The following is a 17,112-nucleotide window of genomic DNA, read 5'->3' on the forward strand; positions in this document are numbered from 1 at the left end:
AAGAAAAAAAAAGGAATAAAACTCCATCTTTGATGAAATAGAGAAACTTCACTCTGAACAAAATCTGGCCAGTTCTTAAAAATCGAAACTAACACTAAGGGTGGAGGCCGAGAACCCAAAAACCGTCTCAGATTTTAGCAGAGTCAGAATTCTCAAAAAGTACATGTTACAGTCTTCATATCCGTAGGGTCCTCCATTCAGGTTCCTGGGATCTAGAGAAATGTGGCCAAAGAAGAAGTGGACGTGGCCCTATGTAGACTCAGCTGTCAACAGCGGAAGAGCAGGTGTGGCAGAGCTGAAGGGGAGTCACGTGGAGGGTGCACCTGTACCGTGTGCAGAACACCCTAGTCTCCTAGCTAACGGGGTGTGCAGTGGGAGGGGGAGGGAGGACGAAACTGTGCTTGCCAGACGGCAACACAAATCAACATCCTAACTAAACAGACGGGAGGAGAAATGCACCATCAGGGTCGAGGGCACATTTGGTGAGAAGGTTTTTGAGATAACACACTACATTTGAAACTCTGGGCTTCCCTTCTTCACGGAAGACTTTAAGCTAATGATGCCCTCAGTTAGAATTACTCTAAGAAATGTGAATAACCATCAAAAAGGAACACATTAGGCCATATGCATATGAACAAAAGAGGAAAGAGTAAGCAGAAGTCAGATAACATACAGAACTTAGAAGAGGGATTGTTCTATGAATTTGACAAGGAATTTAAAAAAGTTACTATAGGTAGTATCTCTTGGGGAGGAGGAGGTGCACACACACAAAATCATTGAAAAGGAGATGAAAAGACAATAGAAGAAAATTTTAAAAAATGGTAGAGCTTAGTAAAGAAATGATGAGGGCACATAAAATCAACGCAGAGATAAAAATTTCATTAAGTAAAAAAAAGAGTAAACAGAACTGAAAACATAGGGATACAATGGTTAGGAAATGGTGAAAGCCTTGTCCCCCTTTTAGGTATCTCTTATTGAAGTGCTTCTCATTTCTCCAAAGTCTTGTCTTGATGGTATGTTCTATTAATTAGTAACAAGGGAGCTGGGATTTGGATCAAGAGCAGTGGAATGAATTCTGCAATCCCTTTCATTACTCCTTTAGGTACTGAGTTATTCTTTTGCAATGTCTTTATCTTTTCAAGATTTCCCTTAACAATACTCATAAGCACGTTTTCCACAGCACAGAAGTATTGATGGTGTAAGCTGGTGAAGTGAGAACATATGGCCAATGACCCGATGCCAGTTGTGTTCCCACTAAGAGCTACACAGACAGTAAGAGAGGTGTCTAGAATCCTATGGAATAAAGCATAAATGTCTGTCCCCAAAGCCATTTTAATTGGTTAGGCCCCAGCATCATAATCCACCTTAAACTGATGGCCTTCAAGTGGTGCTCAAGTTCCACAGAGGTGAGAATACCTCTGAATCATTTGGCTTCCAGCTACTAGCTTTGAGTTTAATGGTCTGGAAGAGTCTCTGACAACAAATTTCAATGGAGAAGCACATCTCAGGCAGTAGAGCCTAAATTCATCTCTCTCCCAAGGAAGTTAATTTCCTCTGACCAGTGAGCAACTGCCCATCTTTGATTTGTGTTTTCTCTAAAGAACTTGATTCCAGTGGCTGGTAGATGTGTATGTGTGAATTCTGCTCAGTTCATCCAATAATGCAACTCATGTCAAACGTTTGGCACGCAAGTCCTAACTCCTGAGAAAAATGTGATTTTTATGTTTGGGTTGTTTTCTTGTTCTCTTGAGCATCACTAAGCTGCAGTTGGTTCTGCCTGCTAACACTCTGCACACTAGTCCGGACTGGGAAACCTGACAGTAAGGGCTGACATGGGTCTCAGTCTTCCTTTGAACCATCTTGGCTAACGTGTGTGTGTTTAGTACAAAAGAAGTACAAAAGAGTCAAGAAAGCTCTCCCCACAGGAAGCTCTATTAGAAAGAAAATGAAAAACCTTGTGGGGTCAACCCTGTAGGGCCCCACGTGTGTACCACAAACAGGCCATCACACTAGACCAGAAGAAACCCGAGGCTATTTTCGCCATCTTAATGAATGGTATCATCACCCACCCCAGTCAGAAGTTTAAAATTATCCATGATTTTTCCTCTTGCCTTCATTTCCACATCTAATTTCCAAGCAAGTCCTTTTGATTTTACCTCAGAAAGGTGTGTTGAGTCTGTCCTCTTCTCTACATTTCACTTCTTCCTTGGGCCATTCTCCTGAGTGCCTGTTGGACTGCTACAACAGTTTCTTGTCTCCCCTCAGCCACGTGTTTCTTCCTGCAGTCCATTCTCTGCATACTAGCCAGGGCCATAAAAAACAGACTAGGTCATGTCACTCTTCTATTTAAATCTCCAGCAGCTTTCAATATACCTCAGAATAAAATGAAAACTCCATACCATGACCTTCAATATCCTGCATCATCTAGCCCCTGCCTACCTCTCTGAGCTCACCCCAGCTACGTAAGTTTCCTTTCAGTGCCATGAATACACCAAACCCTTTCATTCCTCAGAGACTTGATATGGGCTGTCTCCTTCTCCTGAAAATGTTCGTCCCTCAGTATTATAGGAATGATACAGCCTCTCATTTTTCAGGGCTCAATTTAACTGTCACCTGTTGAGGGTGGCTTTCCTTCCTGAAAATAGGCATGTCTCATTCATTTTATTCTCTACCTCTGTCTCCTATATCTTTCTTTCTTACATCTTAGCAATATCTATAATTATTTTAATTACTTTCTTCTCTCTTCCCACTAGAGCAGGAACACCTCAAGAGCTAGTACACAGTCTGTCTTGTTCTATTCACTAATATATCCCAGGACTTTTCACCCTCAACAAATAATGGGCAGACAACCCATAACTGAATAAATGAAGGGATGAACCCATTCTTGCAGACCGTATATGAACTCAGGATCTTTAACTGGTGAACATCTACGTGATCTGTTCCCTTTCCTTTCAGAGTTTTAAACAAGGACCTCATATATGGGACATTTAATTTTCAGAATCCTTTGAACTGGAATTTTTCAAATAAACATCACCAGGTTTCCAAAAGTTGAAGTCTTTCATGAGCTGCGTAACTCTGCAAAGGCATAGGTGGGAAGGTGACCCATTCGTCCATTGCTCATGGATGTTCAGAACAATCTGGCCATAAAGCAGTTCAACCACAGACATCAACAAAGCCCTGGTCATTTCTGTCCACACAGTTGTGTGGAATTTGGCAAATAAACATGAAATGGGTGTTGATGAGGACTTAATGAACATTATACGTCAATTTAAAAAATAACCTACTTGTGGTTTACAATGAACAAAATCACAAGGTATGCCTATTTAAAGCATCTCTTCCACTGGGAGAGACTATTCTGGAGGAAGGATGGGAATAGAAAATTTAAATTAGATTATGCAAAACAAAAAGCTACTTTGGAAGGGTACACTTGCTTTTAGGTCTATTTGGCAGGGTGAGTTTTTCTTGTCCCCCTTTATCACTTCTCTTTACTCTTGGTAAGAAAGAAAACTTTTAGCTTCATAACACATAGCCTACTGTTAAGCCAGCATAGATGGCTGTAAAAAATTATCTGCTCCTCCAAGAAGTAGTCTTGTTTGTCCTGCAGTGGTTTTACATGGAAGAAGGGGAAAGATCATAGACAATGCTTATGGAGAACTTAAGAAGTTTTTGACTGAGAATCCTCTCTAACTTCTCCCTCTGCAGAATGGAAGCAAGAATCATAATCTTTGTGGTCCAAACCAAGTGGTACAAACTTGGATAACACTGGGACCCTGGAGGATGGTGCAAGGTAGCAAGATGGGAGAAGCTGGGAAAAATCAGAGGAAGAAGGGATTCTTGGTCATTCACCCAAGACTTCTAGGCATCCATCCAAGACTGACAGTGTACAAAGTGAAAGGTGGCCCCATCTGATCAATAAAGAAATGGCCTTTGTTCATCTTTCATATTTCAGATTTCAGGGGAGCTTGGATCAGCTCCTGGTAGGATATTTTCCTCCCAACAGATGACTTTGAGTGCACTACAGGCCCTCCTAGATATTTTTGCGGGGGGGGGGAGGGGAAGATAAGGTTGAATTTACTTAGAAGTTTTATCTAGAATCTCATTAGCAGCAAGGTTACCTCTGCCTAAAATACTCTCCTCCAAACTAACATTTGGAACCTGCAGGCCTCAGCTCTTTCCTCCGGGGTCTTTGAGGCTCCTTCCTCCACTATAAATATGGGTGACATCATTTTATCTTGGTTCTTTCCATCCCTTAAAGTTGATTTAAGGTCTTTTTTTATGTTTGGTGGGAAAATACAAAGATTCTGGCAGGATGCACTTAAATATAATGTAGCTAATAAGTCTACTATTTAATTGTAGCTGTTAATGCAAAATTTGATGATATTTCAGCTGGTATGATTAGCATTTAATCATTTTTTATCATGGCGATACTGCATTTACTGCCTTTCTGCTTTGAAGATGTCAGCAGTCTTCTATATTTATTTAGAATTTTATGTGTTGGAGACTTTGGTTTTAGAATTTCAGGGTCTTGAGACCATGAATGCTTAAAGAAAGTTATTTGCATTTCTGCAGACTGCAGATGATTCCTGGTTCCTTTAATTCTTGGACTGTTTTGCACAGGTCAAGGGTAAGAGTTTTGAGACATCCGAGCCTTCAGCCCTGGTCCATTAGCTGCATAACCTTGGGCACGTCATTAACCTAACTGTGCTTCAGCTTCTTCATCTGGAAGCTGGGGAGAATAATACCTGACGGCTGTCTCCTGGGGGAGGCAATGGGCGTCAGGTGAGAGGTGCGTGAAAGTGGCTCGAAAACCCGTAAACTGTTAAGTGAATTAAGATTGCTTTCGTGATGTTTGTTGCGTCCTCCTCCACCTCCTCCTCTAAATGAACTCGGTATGGAGGTTTGGGAATGGCAGTGGTGATTATCTGGGGTTTCAGTTATCTGCGGTCAACCGTGGTCCGGAAGCAGAGGGTCCTACTTACGACGTCTGGTCAGGTGATTAGTTGCCTGACGCTATGTCATATGCCTGCGTCCTTCACCCCCCTTCATCTCCTCACACGGGTATTTTATCCTTTCACACGGTCACAAGAACAAGGGTGAGTACAGTATGATATTTTGAGAGAGGGAGAGAGACACTATATTCACACAACTTGTTCTGGAGCACATTGTTGTAATTGTTCTATTTTTAGTTACTGTTGTTAATCTCTCACTGGGCCTAACTTAGAAATCAAACTTAGTCAGAATACATATGTAGGGGAAAAACACAGTATATATGCTATGTCTGGTACTTTCCTTAGTTTCAGGCATCTACTGGGGGTCTTAGAGTGTAGACCCATGGATAAGGTTTGGGGGGGGGTGGATAGGCCAAATATCAGTTTGCTTTGTTTGACAGAATTCCCCACCATGAAATTTCCTCATGCTCTGAGCATCCCCGGGCCTTTTAAATCTAGATTTAATTCACAAGCAACATTTGAGAAGAACGGTTGTATAAAGGGAGGTAATCCTATAATGAAAGATAAAATGATTCTGCCTTGACATCTGTGGGTGATAAGGCATTGTCACATTGATTACCTAATTTCACGGTGGGGGGGGGGGAGATAGAACAGGTGATTAAAAAAAAAAAGATTTTATTTATTTGAGAGAGAAAACATGAGCAGGGTGGGGGGTGCAGGGAGAAGCAGAGGGTGAGGGAGAAGCAGACTCCCCGCCAAGCAGGGAACCCAAGCAGGGAGCAGAATTCAATTTGGGGCCCCCAGGATCATGACCTGAGCCAAAGGCAGACACTTAAGCGACTGCTGGCATCACTAGAACGGGTGGTATTAAGCCATTTTGATGTAAGAGAAAGCTTAGGCACGAGGAAGCTAAATAAAAGGTTCAAGGTGTCTTAACAAGCAGGATGCCTTGTTGGAGTGGACACCCAAGTAAAATGTGATGGTCTTTGAACAGGGGCAAGGAGCTGAGATTAAAGAACCCACACTGAAGGGAAACCAGACTAGCTGGAGAACATGACTGAAGAACTTTAGAGAGGTGAGGAAAAAGAAGGCTAGTGGTGGGCTACTTCGAGTGACCCCTTTTTGAGACTGGACTCCCCAAATAAGGGCTGCTTTGTTAATACTTTTTTTTTTTCCTGGTTACCAGATTATCCTCTACATGCAGGCCTTGATGGTGCTGGCAGAGGAAGATGGATTGTTTGTTGGAATATTAGGAATTATCTCAAAAGTCTTGGCGAGGTCCCTGTGGGTAGGTAGCTTTAGCTCCTGAATGCCTCACATTCTCAAACTGAATCTAGATCAAGCTCAGTTCACCTGTTTAACAGAGAGGGTCAGTTTTCTCTGCGGGCAGCTTGAGGCAACAGGTCCTATATCATGCTTAATGGATATTCATTGTATATAATAGGAGCTTAATGGATATTCATTGACTGCAGGGATTATAATGTGGGTCTATCTGACCAGCTGACAGATGACACAAATACAGCCTTTACTGACTTGAGCCTGACTGAGGGCTTTCCATACATTAATTTACGCTAAGACCCTATGAGTGAGGTACCACTATCACCATTGTACACATGAAAAAAACTGAAGCATAGCAAAGTCAAGTAACTTGTCCAGGGCTAGAAAGTGGAATTGAGGTTTGAACCAGGGTAATTTGACTAGAAACACTGTGCTGTGAATTAAGAGTCCAGGCCCCTGCATGTAGTTCCTTCTGTAGAGCTCAGCAGTTCTCAAAGTTTGGTGTTATCTACATATTCTTGTACCAGTTTGCACATAAAAAAGGTACACTGTATTCTGTGGGAGAGTTGATGGATTTTCAAGGATGAATTAACCCCATCTCTAGATGAAACTGCACTGTGCTGTGTAATTCCCATAGCACGGTGTTTGTTATCATTCAGGACCCTTGATTGTAAGTCACAGAAACCCCCTCGGACCAGTTTAAGGAAATGAAAGGACTTTGTTTTCCTCTAAAAATTTAAAACCCAGGTTTGTTGAGATATAACTTACATACATTCACCACAGTGTACAGGTTTGTGTTTTGACAAAATCCTACGGTCGTGCTGCCCCATTATAGGCAAGATAGAGAATATTCTGTCACCCCCCAAAGTTCCCCATGCCCCATTGTAGCCTGTCTTCTTCCCACCTGGCCATTGGCAACTGCTGATTAGTTTTCTGTCCTATAGTTTTGCCTTTTCCCAAACAAAATACCGATGGTTCTCCCTCCCTTCCTCTGTGGAGAACCATCGGTATTTTGTTTGGGGAAAACCGAACGGGACGAAATCAGAGAGAGAGACAAACCACTAGAGACTCTGGACTGGGGGAAACACACTGAGGGTTACAGAAGGGAGCGGGTTGGGGGATGGGATAACTGGGTGATGGGTATTCAGGAGGGCACGTGTGGTGAGCACTGGGTATTAAATGCAAATAATGAACAGTACGCCAGAAAGTAATGATGTACCATGTGTTGACTAATTGAACATAAAAAAATACCAATGGTTCGTGTGATATGTAGCCTTCTGAATTTGGCTTTTTTCATTCAGATTCATTCATGTCAATATCTGCATCAGTTGTTAATTTCTTTTTATACTGAGACGTATTCCATTGTATGAGGGGGCCACAGTTTGCTTCTCTGTTGACCAACTGAAAGGTATCTGGGTTGTTTCCAGTTTCTGATGATGATGATGGATAAAACTGCTACAAATATCTGTGTGTAAGTTGAGAGTACACATATGTTTTCATGTCTCTTGAGTGAAAATATCGAGTAGTGGGACTTCAGAGTCCTATATTAAGTATATATTTAATTTTAGGAGTAACAGCCAAACTGAGTTCTGAAAGCGCTGTAGGGTTTAGGTTCCCATCAGCTGTGTGTGGGTTCCAGGTGCTCCTCGTCCTCACTAGCTGTGGGTTTGCTCTGGGTCTAGCCTAGCTCTTGTGATGCGGTGCAGAGCTACCTCGTGACTTTAATTTGCATTTCCCAAATGAGTAATGATGCGGAGTACCTTTCCATGGACTTATCTGCTACACATAAATTTGCTTTTGGTCATGTTTCTGTTCAAATATTACTGGGGTCTTTGTGTTCTTATTACTAAGTTTTGAGAGTTTTTTACATATTTTAAGTCTTTTGTCTGACATGTGTTTTTGCAAATATTTTCTATCTATGGCTTGTCTTTCTCTTAATGGTGTCTTACCAAACAAAACAAAAAGTTCCAAAAAACCAGAAGTTTTTAGTTTTGATGAAGTCCAGTTAATCACCTTCTAAAAAATGGATTGTGGTAAGAACCATAAATTTAGGTCCTATCTAATCTTTGTCTAACCCAAAGTTACAGAGATTTTCTCTATGGTTTCTTCTTGAAGTTTTATAGTTTTGGGGTTCACATTTAGGTCTATGATCCATTTCAAGTTAATTTTTTTAAAGATTTATTTATTTTAGAAAAAGAGAGCAAGCAAGCTCGTTGGGGGGAGGGGTGCATGGGGGGAGGAGCAGAGGAGAGGTAGAGAAACCTTAGTAGCAGACTCCTCACTGCGCGCAGTCAGATGTGGTGCTCCACCCCTGATAGGAGATCATGACCTGAGCCAAAACCAAGGGTTGAATGGTTAATGGACTGCCCCGCTCAGGGGCCCCTCAAGTTAATTTTTGTGCATGTTGCAAACTATTAGTTGAAGGTCAATTTTTTTGATTATGGATTTCCAATTATTCCAAATCAATTATTATAAAGATTATCATTTCTCTACTGAACTGTTTGCGATTGTTTGCAATTGTCAGCAATCAACTGATAATATTTATGGGTCTGTTTCTGGTCTTGTATTCTATTCTGTATTCTAAGCACTTTTAATAGATTACTTCACTTAATTCTCACATGTCCCTATTATGATAGAGGAAATGGAGTCACAGGGATAAGTACTTCGCTTAGGGTGATGGAGCAGGAATACAGCAACTGGGCTTTGCATATTGGCAGCGGAGCTCCTGACCCCAGGCCCGGAACCACTATCCTGTTCAGCCCTGCTGATGTCTCAGAGATGCCAAGAGACAGGGTGCCAGCAACCCCAGAAACAGCCTCCAGCCCAAGATTAGAATATGTCTGGGACCCTCGATTTTAGTTCTCTGTTCCCTTGGGCGCCTATTCTGCCTCAGATTGGCTTTCTCTGCTTTAATTCCATGTGCTGGGAAATAACAGCTCCCCAGTTTTCATCTTCTTTCAGGGAGAGACTAGTCAGACTGGCTGGATCTCAGAAGCAAGTCTAAATTCATAAGGAAGACATTAGCTCAGCCCAGTTGGAGGAGGAGGATGGAGGATGGATGAAGGAGGCCCATCCCCAAATATTCCCTCTGAACCCAACTAGTTAACCATAGCCAGATGAGTAATGAGTGGAGGCAACTCTGTCAGGCCCAGCCTGGGCCAGGTGTAGGACTGGGTACAATCAAACCACAGGAGCAGAGTCAAAACTGGTTGCTGGAAACAAACCCTACTGTCCATAGAATCCTGGATTGTTGTGCAGCAGCAATCACTACACACCCATTGTATAGTTGTACATTGTACAGTTGATCTTTGCACAAGAAGAGGTTGAATTGTGTGGGTCCACTTATATGCAGATTTTAAAAAATAAATACAGCACAGAGCTGTTTAAGAAAAAAAAAAAAAAAAGACAACACAAAACTGGTGCTAAGAATGCAGTGCTGTGGGATGCCTGGGTGGCTCAGTCGGTTAAGTGTCTGCCTTTAGCTCAGGTCATGATGCTGGGACACCTGGGATGGAGTCCCAAGATGGGCTTCCCACTCAGCAGACTCAGAGTCTGCTTCTCCCTCTGCTCCTCCTCCTGTCTTGCTCTCTCCTTCTCAAATAAGTAAAATCTTAAAAGAATGCAGTGCTCTAACCAAGAGAACAGTAGGGGAGAGGAAGATCTCCAAGAAGGGGTTGGGGACAGGGCTACAGTATGACTCTTGTAGGCCCTGAACACTTAAACCTTTGTCTATTTATTAAACGTTCTTGATAAATATAGCAACATTTTTAGTTTATGACAACTTGACATAATGATGCATGTAATCCAGGCTAGATTATATTAATTATCTTCTGATCTTAAAAGAAGTTAAATCATTTTGATGAGCTCCTAAAAGTATCCTGGGTCCTGAGCACTGGGCTTTCTGTGCATAATGGAGGGAGAAGTCAGTGCCAGGGAAGTGCAGGGAAGAAATGGAAGGAGTGTCTACCAAATGCTGTCATTCCCATATCTGTAAATGCAGAGGCTGAGGCTTACTGAGGTAGTCACAGAAGAACCAGGTCTTTTGGTTCCGAGAGGTCTCTTGAGTGTGGCATGCTCAAGAGATTTCCAAGGTATCTTCAAATGAAACCGCTGCCAACTGGCTGATTGGTTGTGCTCTTCAGTGGCGTCGGGCAGAGAGAGACTTTTTGGTCTCAGTTCTATTGATCCTTTCAGTCGAGCTAACTAAAGGAGCTGCTCTTTAGACTTTAAAATCTAGACGCAGGAGGTTGGTGGAGTTGTCCACATTTTCTCACCTGTTTGAGATCTCATCATTCCTTTAGAAGAGAGTATCCGTCTTCCACTTGGGCAAGAATCTCACCGGACAAACAAGCCAACAGGCTGAGAATGTTCCAGCTGGGCTTTGGTGTAGTTCCATCCCCATTCATAAGTCTGTTCATTTATTCAGTTATCCTTCTGTTCCTGCTACTTTTTCTCTAGCATCAGACACTGTGCTAAGTGCTGGGAATACAGAGTTGGCGGATGGGGTTCCTATATTTTTGTAGCTTATCGTCGAATCTAGAATTTAGTTACAAGTGAGGTAAAATCCACAAAGACACAGCAGCTTCTGTGATGACAGACCTTCTATATCACCAGGGAACCTAACAGTGTGGGGTGAGAGCTATGAATTTCCCTCAGTCTGAGGTCACTCAGACCTGTAAAGGCAGTCTCCTGGCTGCCACCTGAGGGAGGAGTCAGGTGGAAGCTTGGGGATGTGAGGGGGTGGGTGGAGGGGGGCAGGTAGAAGGAAAGAGGGAAGGTCTGTGAGGAGCCCCTGAGCAAGTTCAAGGACTCACCAATGCTGGTATGGCTGCAGTGCAGTCAACAAGGGGCGGTGAGGGAATGAGTCTAGAGGGGCAGGCAGGAGGCACATTCTTCAGGGTCGCTTAGGCCTGAGAACTCAGAGCCTCAGAGCCATGGGGGCTGTGGAAGTTTCAAGCAGAGGAGTGATGTGATCAGATTTCTTGCTTTCTTTTTCCTCCCACCTTCCCTCCCTAGCTCGTTTTCCCTCCCCCTCTCTTTCTACACAAAATCACTCTGGTTACTATTCCATTTTCAGATCTAGGCAGGCCTATAAGACCTTCAAATACATGTATTCTTACCATATGTTCACCAGCATATTCAATTGCCAGGAAGCAGCCTGCATTCCTCTAAAGGTTAAAAGGTGAGGCAGGTCGGCCTTGTTTAAATAAACCATATTGGAAATCACTAATACCAAATTGACAATACTGTAAGTTAACATTCAGTAGCCATCAACCTGACCTTGAGCAAGAACTCTCACATTTGCAGAAGCCAAAGCTTCCTGCTGGCTGGGCAGGGACCGTTTGTTCCAACCAGGCTTCGGCCAGTGATTCTCAGGGAGGGACCATCCCCTACTGTTGTAGTGGCTGGTTGCATAAAGGCAGCATGAATTATTCATGGACGGAAGACAAATTGGAGTTAGAACCAGGTGCTCTGCCTTCCCTCGTGAGGACTCTGCCAATTAGGATAAAGAAGGAACTCTTGCTCCATCAAGCCACAGTCTCGCTCTGTTATACTGTGCTTAACCCAGCTTCCCGAACTGGGTTTGGAAATGGATTAGTGGATGATGAGCTTGTTTTAAAGGTGATACAGTCTTCAGGAGAAAGGGAGAGTTAACTCCACCAGTGGCTTTAAAAGTAAAATGCAAGGTTCAAAGGGAATTGCTTTAATAGCATTTGCCACAGAAGCCTGCTAAATGAGGTAGGTTCACCTGGGGGAAGCCACTGTTGCTGTCAAGGTAGGAAAGCTACTACTGAGACCTCTTTTCAGAGCAGTCCGTACTTTGTGGGGCTTCTGTTGGTTTAAGGCAATGTCTAGAATGACAGAATAACAAGGGGCTTAAGGATTCATTGGTCTGATTTGCACAAATTACTCCAAGCCCACTCAGCCTCGGGAATGAGAACAAACTGGTTATTGCTCTTAAGCAGCTTGAGTAACACTCGCTGTGGTGAAAGGAAACCGCATTGTCACCTCTGCTCTGTCACCAGCCAGGCATGGGTGGTCTCAGTTGAACACGATGGGGGTGGATAGATACCGTGAAGGTTCAGAAGTCACGTCGATGTTGCTACACAGAGCTGTGGCAGTCTGTTTGCTCTGCCTTGTCGGCTGTTCTCAGGATGTGTCCTAAGTATAGAAACTCAGGAAACTGAGAAGCTTTCGTCTCATTATCAAGGACAAGTAATTAATCAATCCACAAACACTTAGTAAGTGCTTTCTCTCTAAACAGCTCTGCTGAGAGCGGGGGTGAGGGGTGAGTTCACAAAATTGTAAGACTTTGGCGCGAGGAGAGATGATAATGAAGATAGGCACCATCTAAGACCAGATAGACCTTAGCTCTAAGGAGTGGCTTCCTTCAGAGAGGGTGAGACTGGCCAGCGGGGATTTCCCAGAAGAGATGGCATTGGAGCAGGGCCTTGAAGAGTAAATCATATTCAGTAAAAAGGAGGAAAAGGGCCAGAACGTGTAGGCGGAATGCAGTATTAGGCATCGTTGAATTCCATGGCCAAAGAAGTGGTTCCCCTTCTATGTTAAAAAGCTTAGGTGGGGGCACCTGGGTGGCTCAGTGGGTTAAGCCGCTGCCTTCGGCTCAGGTCATGATCTCAGGGTCCTGGGATGGAGTCCCGCATCAGGCTCTCTGCTCTGCAGGGAGCCTGCTTCCTTCTCTCTCTCTCTGCCTGCCTCTCAGTGTACTTGTAATTTCTCTCTGTCAAATAAATAAATAAAATCTTAAAAAAAAAAAAAAAAAAAGCTTAGGTGGATTGGTTTGTATTAGTTTGCTTGGGCTGCCACAGCAGGATTCCACAGACTGGAATTTGAACACGGCTTTGGAGGCTAGAAGTCTAAGATCAAGGTGTCAGCAGAGTTGGTTTCTGGTGAGGCCTCTCTCCTTGGTTTGTAGACAGCCACCTTCTTGCTGTGTCCTCACATGGTCTTTCTATATGCATGCTTTTAAGGACACCAGTCCCACTGGATTGGGTCCCACTGTTATGGCTTTAATTAATCTTAATTACTTCTTTAAAGGTCCTGTCTCCATAGTTATGTTGGCAGTTAGGGCTTCAGCATATGACTTTTGGGGAACACAGTTCAGTCTATAACATTCCAATAACACTTTCAGATCTAAAGCGACCTAAAGTGATTTTGTGTGTGTGTGTGTGTGTGTGTGTGTGCGCGCGCTCGTGCGCGCATCCCTATTTTCTGGAGATTTATGATGAATGTACAGGTAAAATCAAGGGAGATCATAATTCAGTTCTAGAGACTTAAGAAACCAATAGAAAAGGGTTTTGCTTAATCTCAAAATGTACAGCTCTTAGGTCTAAGGCAGTTATTTCAATGACACACTCACGAGCCCCTTGAATCCCTCTCTTTTTTTTGCCACATTTACATTTTCCAGTGAAACGTCATTGTCCCATCATCCTCTTCATCTGCTTCTCATGAACAGCAAGGTTACGCCGGGCAAGTAAGCACCACAGACTTAGAGTTCCTAGCTTCACCTGTGCCTAAGGCAATCCTTTTATTTCACTCCACTGAGTTTCCTCTTTTTTCCCCCCCATATGAGGATCCCAGACAGGACACAAATGTCACACCTAATTTTAGGAGAATTTAATGAGAAGATTGTCTGCCCGGGGTTATGGGAAAATACCAAAGGATGGGGAAGTACCCTGGGGTTAACAACAGAGAGAGAGCACTACTAACCACTGTTAGTAGTGGCTAACACTGTGGCTCTGCGGGCCTCACAACCGCTGGCCACTGGCAGCTCATGGCCAGCTGAAAAGACACCAGGGAATCAATATCTCAAACTCTCCTTTCTTCCAGTGGTTGAAACCAGTCAAAAGCAAGATGGTTAGGAAATCGGTTGGGCAATCTGTAGCTGCCAGCATCTCAGAGCACAGAGCAGGGTGGAGAAGTATGGAGAATGGATCTGGGGGGACACACCAACCTTAGAGAAAGTGTTCCAGACCTTCGCCATTCTTCTCGAACTGTTTGCCTCTGCTTATCTGCCTCTTAAAGCACGATTCTACTCCATTTTTTCTTAATGGAAATAAGAGGCATTTCACTTATTCTTCCTTCCTTCCTTTCCTTCTTCACTTTTAGATTCTAATTCTTGTCCTATTACTTTGTCCTTCCCAATACAAAAATCTCTGCCCATAAAATACCACAAATGATCCTGGAGTCTTGTACATAAATTATCTTCATTCTTTCCTGCATCTTCAATTTCTCTCAAACTATTTGGCTCTTTGCTTTTAAGTTTATAAACATACTTGAATTCCTCCTAGATCCCAGACAGCCTTTTTTCATCTGGTGATCTCTTCCCTCCATGTTGCAACTGTATATGCTCCTTTCTTTTTGTTGTCTTCAGAAATGAAGAGACTGTCCTCATTGATGCTGATTCCTTCCTGGTGTTACCTGTTGTCTGCAGTCTTCCCTCCCACCCCCAACCCATTGAAAATGCTTTTGTTAAAGGTCCCCAATGACCTCTTCGATGCCAATTTTGATTTTCTGTTTTCAATCATCACCCTACCTCTCAGCAAGATTCAACTTGAAGGGAGAACTAGCCAGGTAAAGAAAGAGAGGAGTAAGCGAAAGATAAAATGCCTCAAGAGTCTTTTTTTTTTTTTTTTAAGATTTTATTTATTTATTTGACAGACAGAAATCACAAGTAGGCAGATAGGCAGGCAGAGAGAGAGGAGGAAGCAGGCTCCCTGCCGAGCAGAGAGCCTGATGTGGGACTCGATCCCAGGACCTGAGATCATGACCCGAGCCGAAGGCAGCGGCTTAACCCACTGAGCCACCCAGGCGCCCCATGAGTCTTATTTAGGATTTGCATTTCCAGAACCTATGACACAGTGGACAGACATGAAACAAATATTTGTCGAAGGATAAAGTAACAAATAGAGTATCTCCAGTGTTTTGATGTTGGATAAGCATAGCTGACATGTAAACATTGAAAGAAGCATAACAATACACTCCAGCAAAATAACAAAAAAAATCAACAAACTTCAAGGAAATTCTGGTACAAAGTTGATGGTTATCATTAGTGGAGAAAAAACTATGGTAGAAAACAATGAGGAAAAATACAGGTGATTAAAGATGCTCAGGTTAAGAAAAAACGATCAGTCATCATGAAGACAGTTCATTTTATTAGAAGTACTGTAAAAATGAACAGAAATTAATATGAAAAAATATATAGTTACTGCTTATCCCAGGGGATCAAGAGTAACATTACAGGGTAACTTATTTTATATATTGTAAAATGATCTGGCATACTACAGATCAGTGTGACCTTAAACATGCACTTATAGTCAAAGTAGCTAACATCGCCTACAGTACTGATGTGTCTAGAAAAGGGTAATTAAGTGGACCTTGAAGCAACAGTGTGCTTCCACATAAAAAAAAAAAAAAAAAACACCCAACAGAGAAATTAAAAAGTGACTTTACTCTGCAAAGAAGTGTCTACTTCCCAAAAAATAATCATATATTTCCTTTTAAAAGTTAATTCTAAATAAAAATTCTGGTAAATTTTAAATTATTTCCCTTGCCCTTTGAGTGTTTTTAGTAGAGAAAACTGATTAACATTCTTCAGCATCATTTGAGTTGGGGAACCTCACTGAAGGATAACATGCAGTGATTTATTACCAGGATTAGGAATGGAAGTCTGAGGGACAATAGAAGGTACTTATTTTCAGATTCATAAAGTCTCTCCATGAAAGAGTTTCCAGCCCTTAGAATGACCTCACCTGAACCATAGATAGTATGTAAGCCATTCTCCTGGAACTCACAAATTATATTTTTATGCTGAACTTTAATGTTTAATTCTCTTTCCTGTCGCCTGATTCTAATTAAGACTGTCTTTCTAATATTACTCACCACATCTAAACTTTACTTTTGTTAACTTCCTGATGTATTTCCAGGAATGCAGTTTTTCTCTCAGATCAGTGAAGAAATGGAAAACTTGTGTTGTGACCTTTGTAGATTCTTCTAGTAGACTTGGGGGAACACAGTGAGGCAAGGTTTTCACTCTGAGAAAGAAGTCTTCCTCTTTGAACTAGTGCTCAAATTACTGTCTAATCATGCTCTTTCCAAGTCCATGTCTTGTTGAAGACAACAGAGGATTACATGGGTCATTTCTTCCCCAAGATGGTTTCTTCTCTGGGTTAAGAAATTAATGTGGACATGTATTGCATGAAGCGCTGTGTGTTATACATAAACAATGAATCTTGGAACACTACATCAAAAACTAATGATGTATTGCGTGGAGACTAATATAACACAATGAAAAAAAAGGAAATTTAACATGAATGCACCCACAGGGAAAGAATTCAGGTGATTTATTTCTAAATATAATTCCCGATAGAAGAAACAGGACTAATGTCTGAAGAATGTCAGAGCCTCATAAATAGGTTCTCAAGTTAGGAATTGCTTAAATCTTTCTTGGAAATTCAAATGGTGGCATAGTCACTCAGTTACAGATTCAGAGACGGTTCAGAGGAGAATCCCTATGGTGCTCTCTGAAAAAAGCGTGTCTGTGGGAGAAAGTTACTTCCAAGCTGACAGTTGTTGAGATACAAGTAGGTCTGATATATTGGAGCCCATCCCCTAGGAAATAGAAACTGAAAAAAAAAGTATTTCGAAGTTATTGATTCAGAAATAATGACTAAATTTGAATTGAAGATATGCCACATGCCTGTTGAATGACCTAAGACCATATCCTCTTTTTTAATATGAAATATTTGAACAATACAGAAAAGTATAAAGAGTAATAGAGCACCCATCCCACCATTTGCATTTAAGTTCACTTTGGGTCTTCTTAATGAATCTCATCCTCTTTTTCAATTCTATGAAATAATTG

This window comes from Mustela nigripes, chromosome 14, assembly GCF_022355385.1.
Source record: "Mustela nigripes isolate SB6536 chromosome 14, MUSNIG.SB6536, whole genome shotgun sequence".
In the NCBI taxonomy this organism is placed as follows: domain Eukaryota; kingdom Metazoa; phylum Chordata; class Mammalia; order Carnivora; family Mustelidae; genus Mustela; species Mustela nigripes.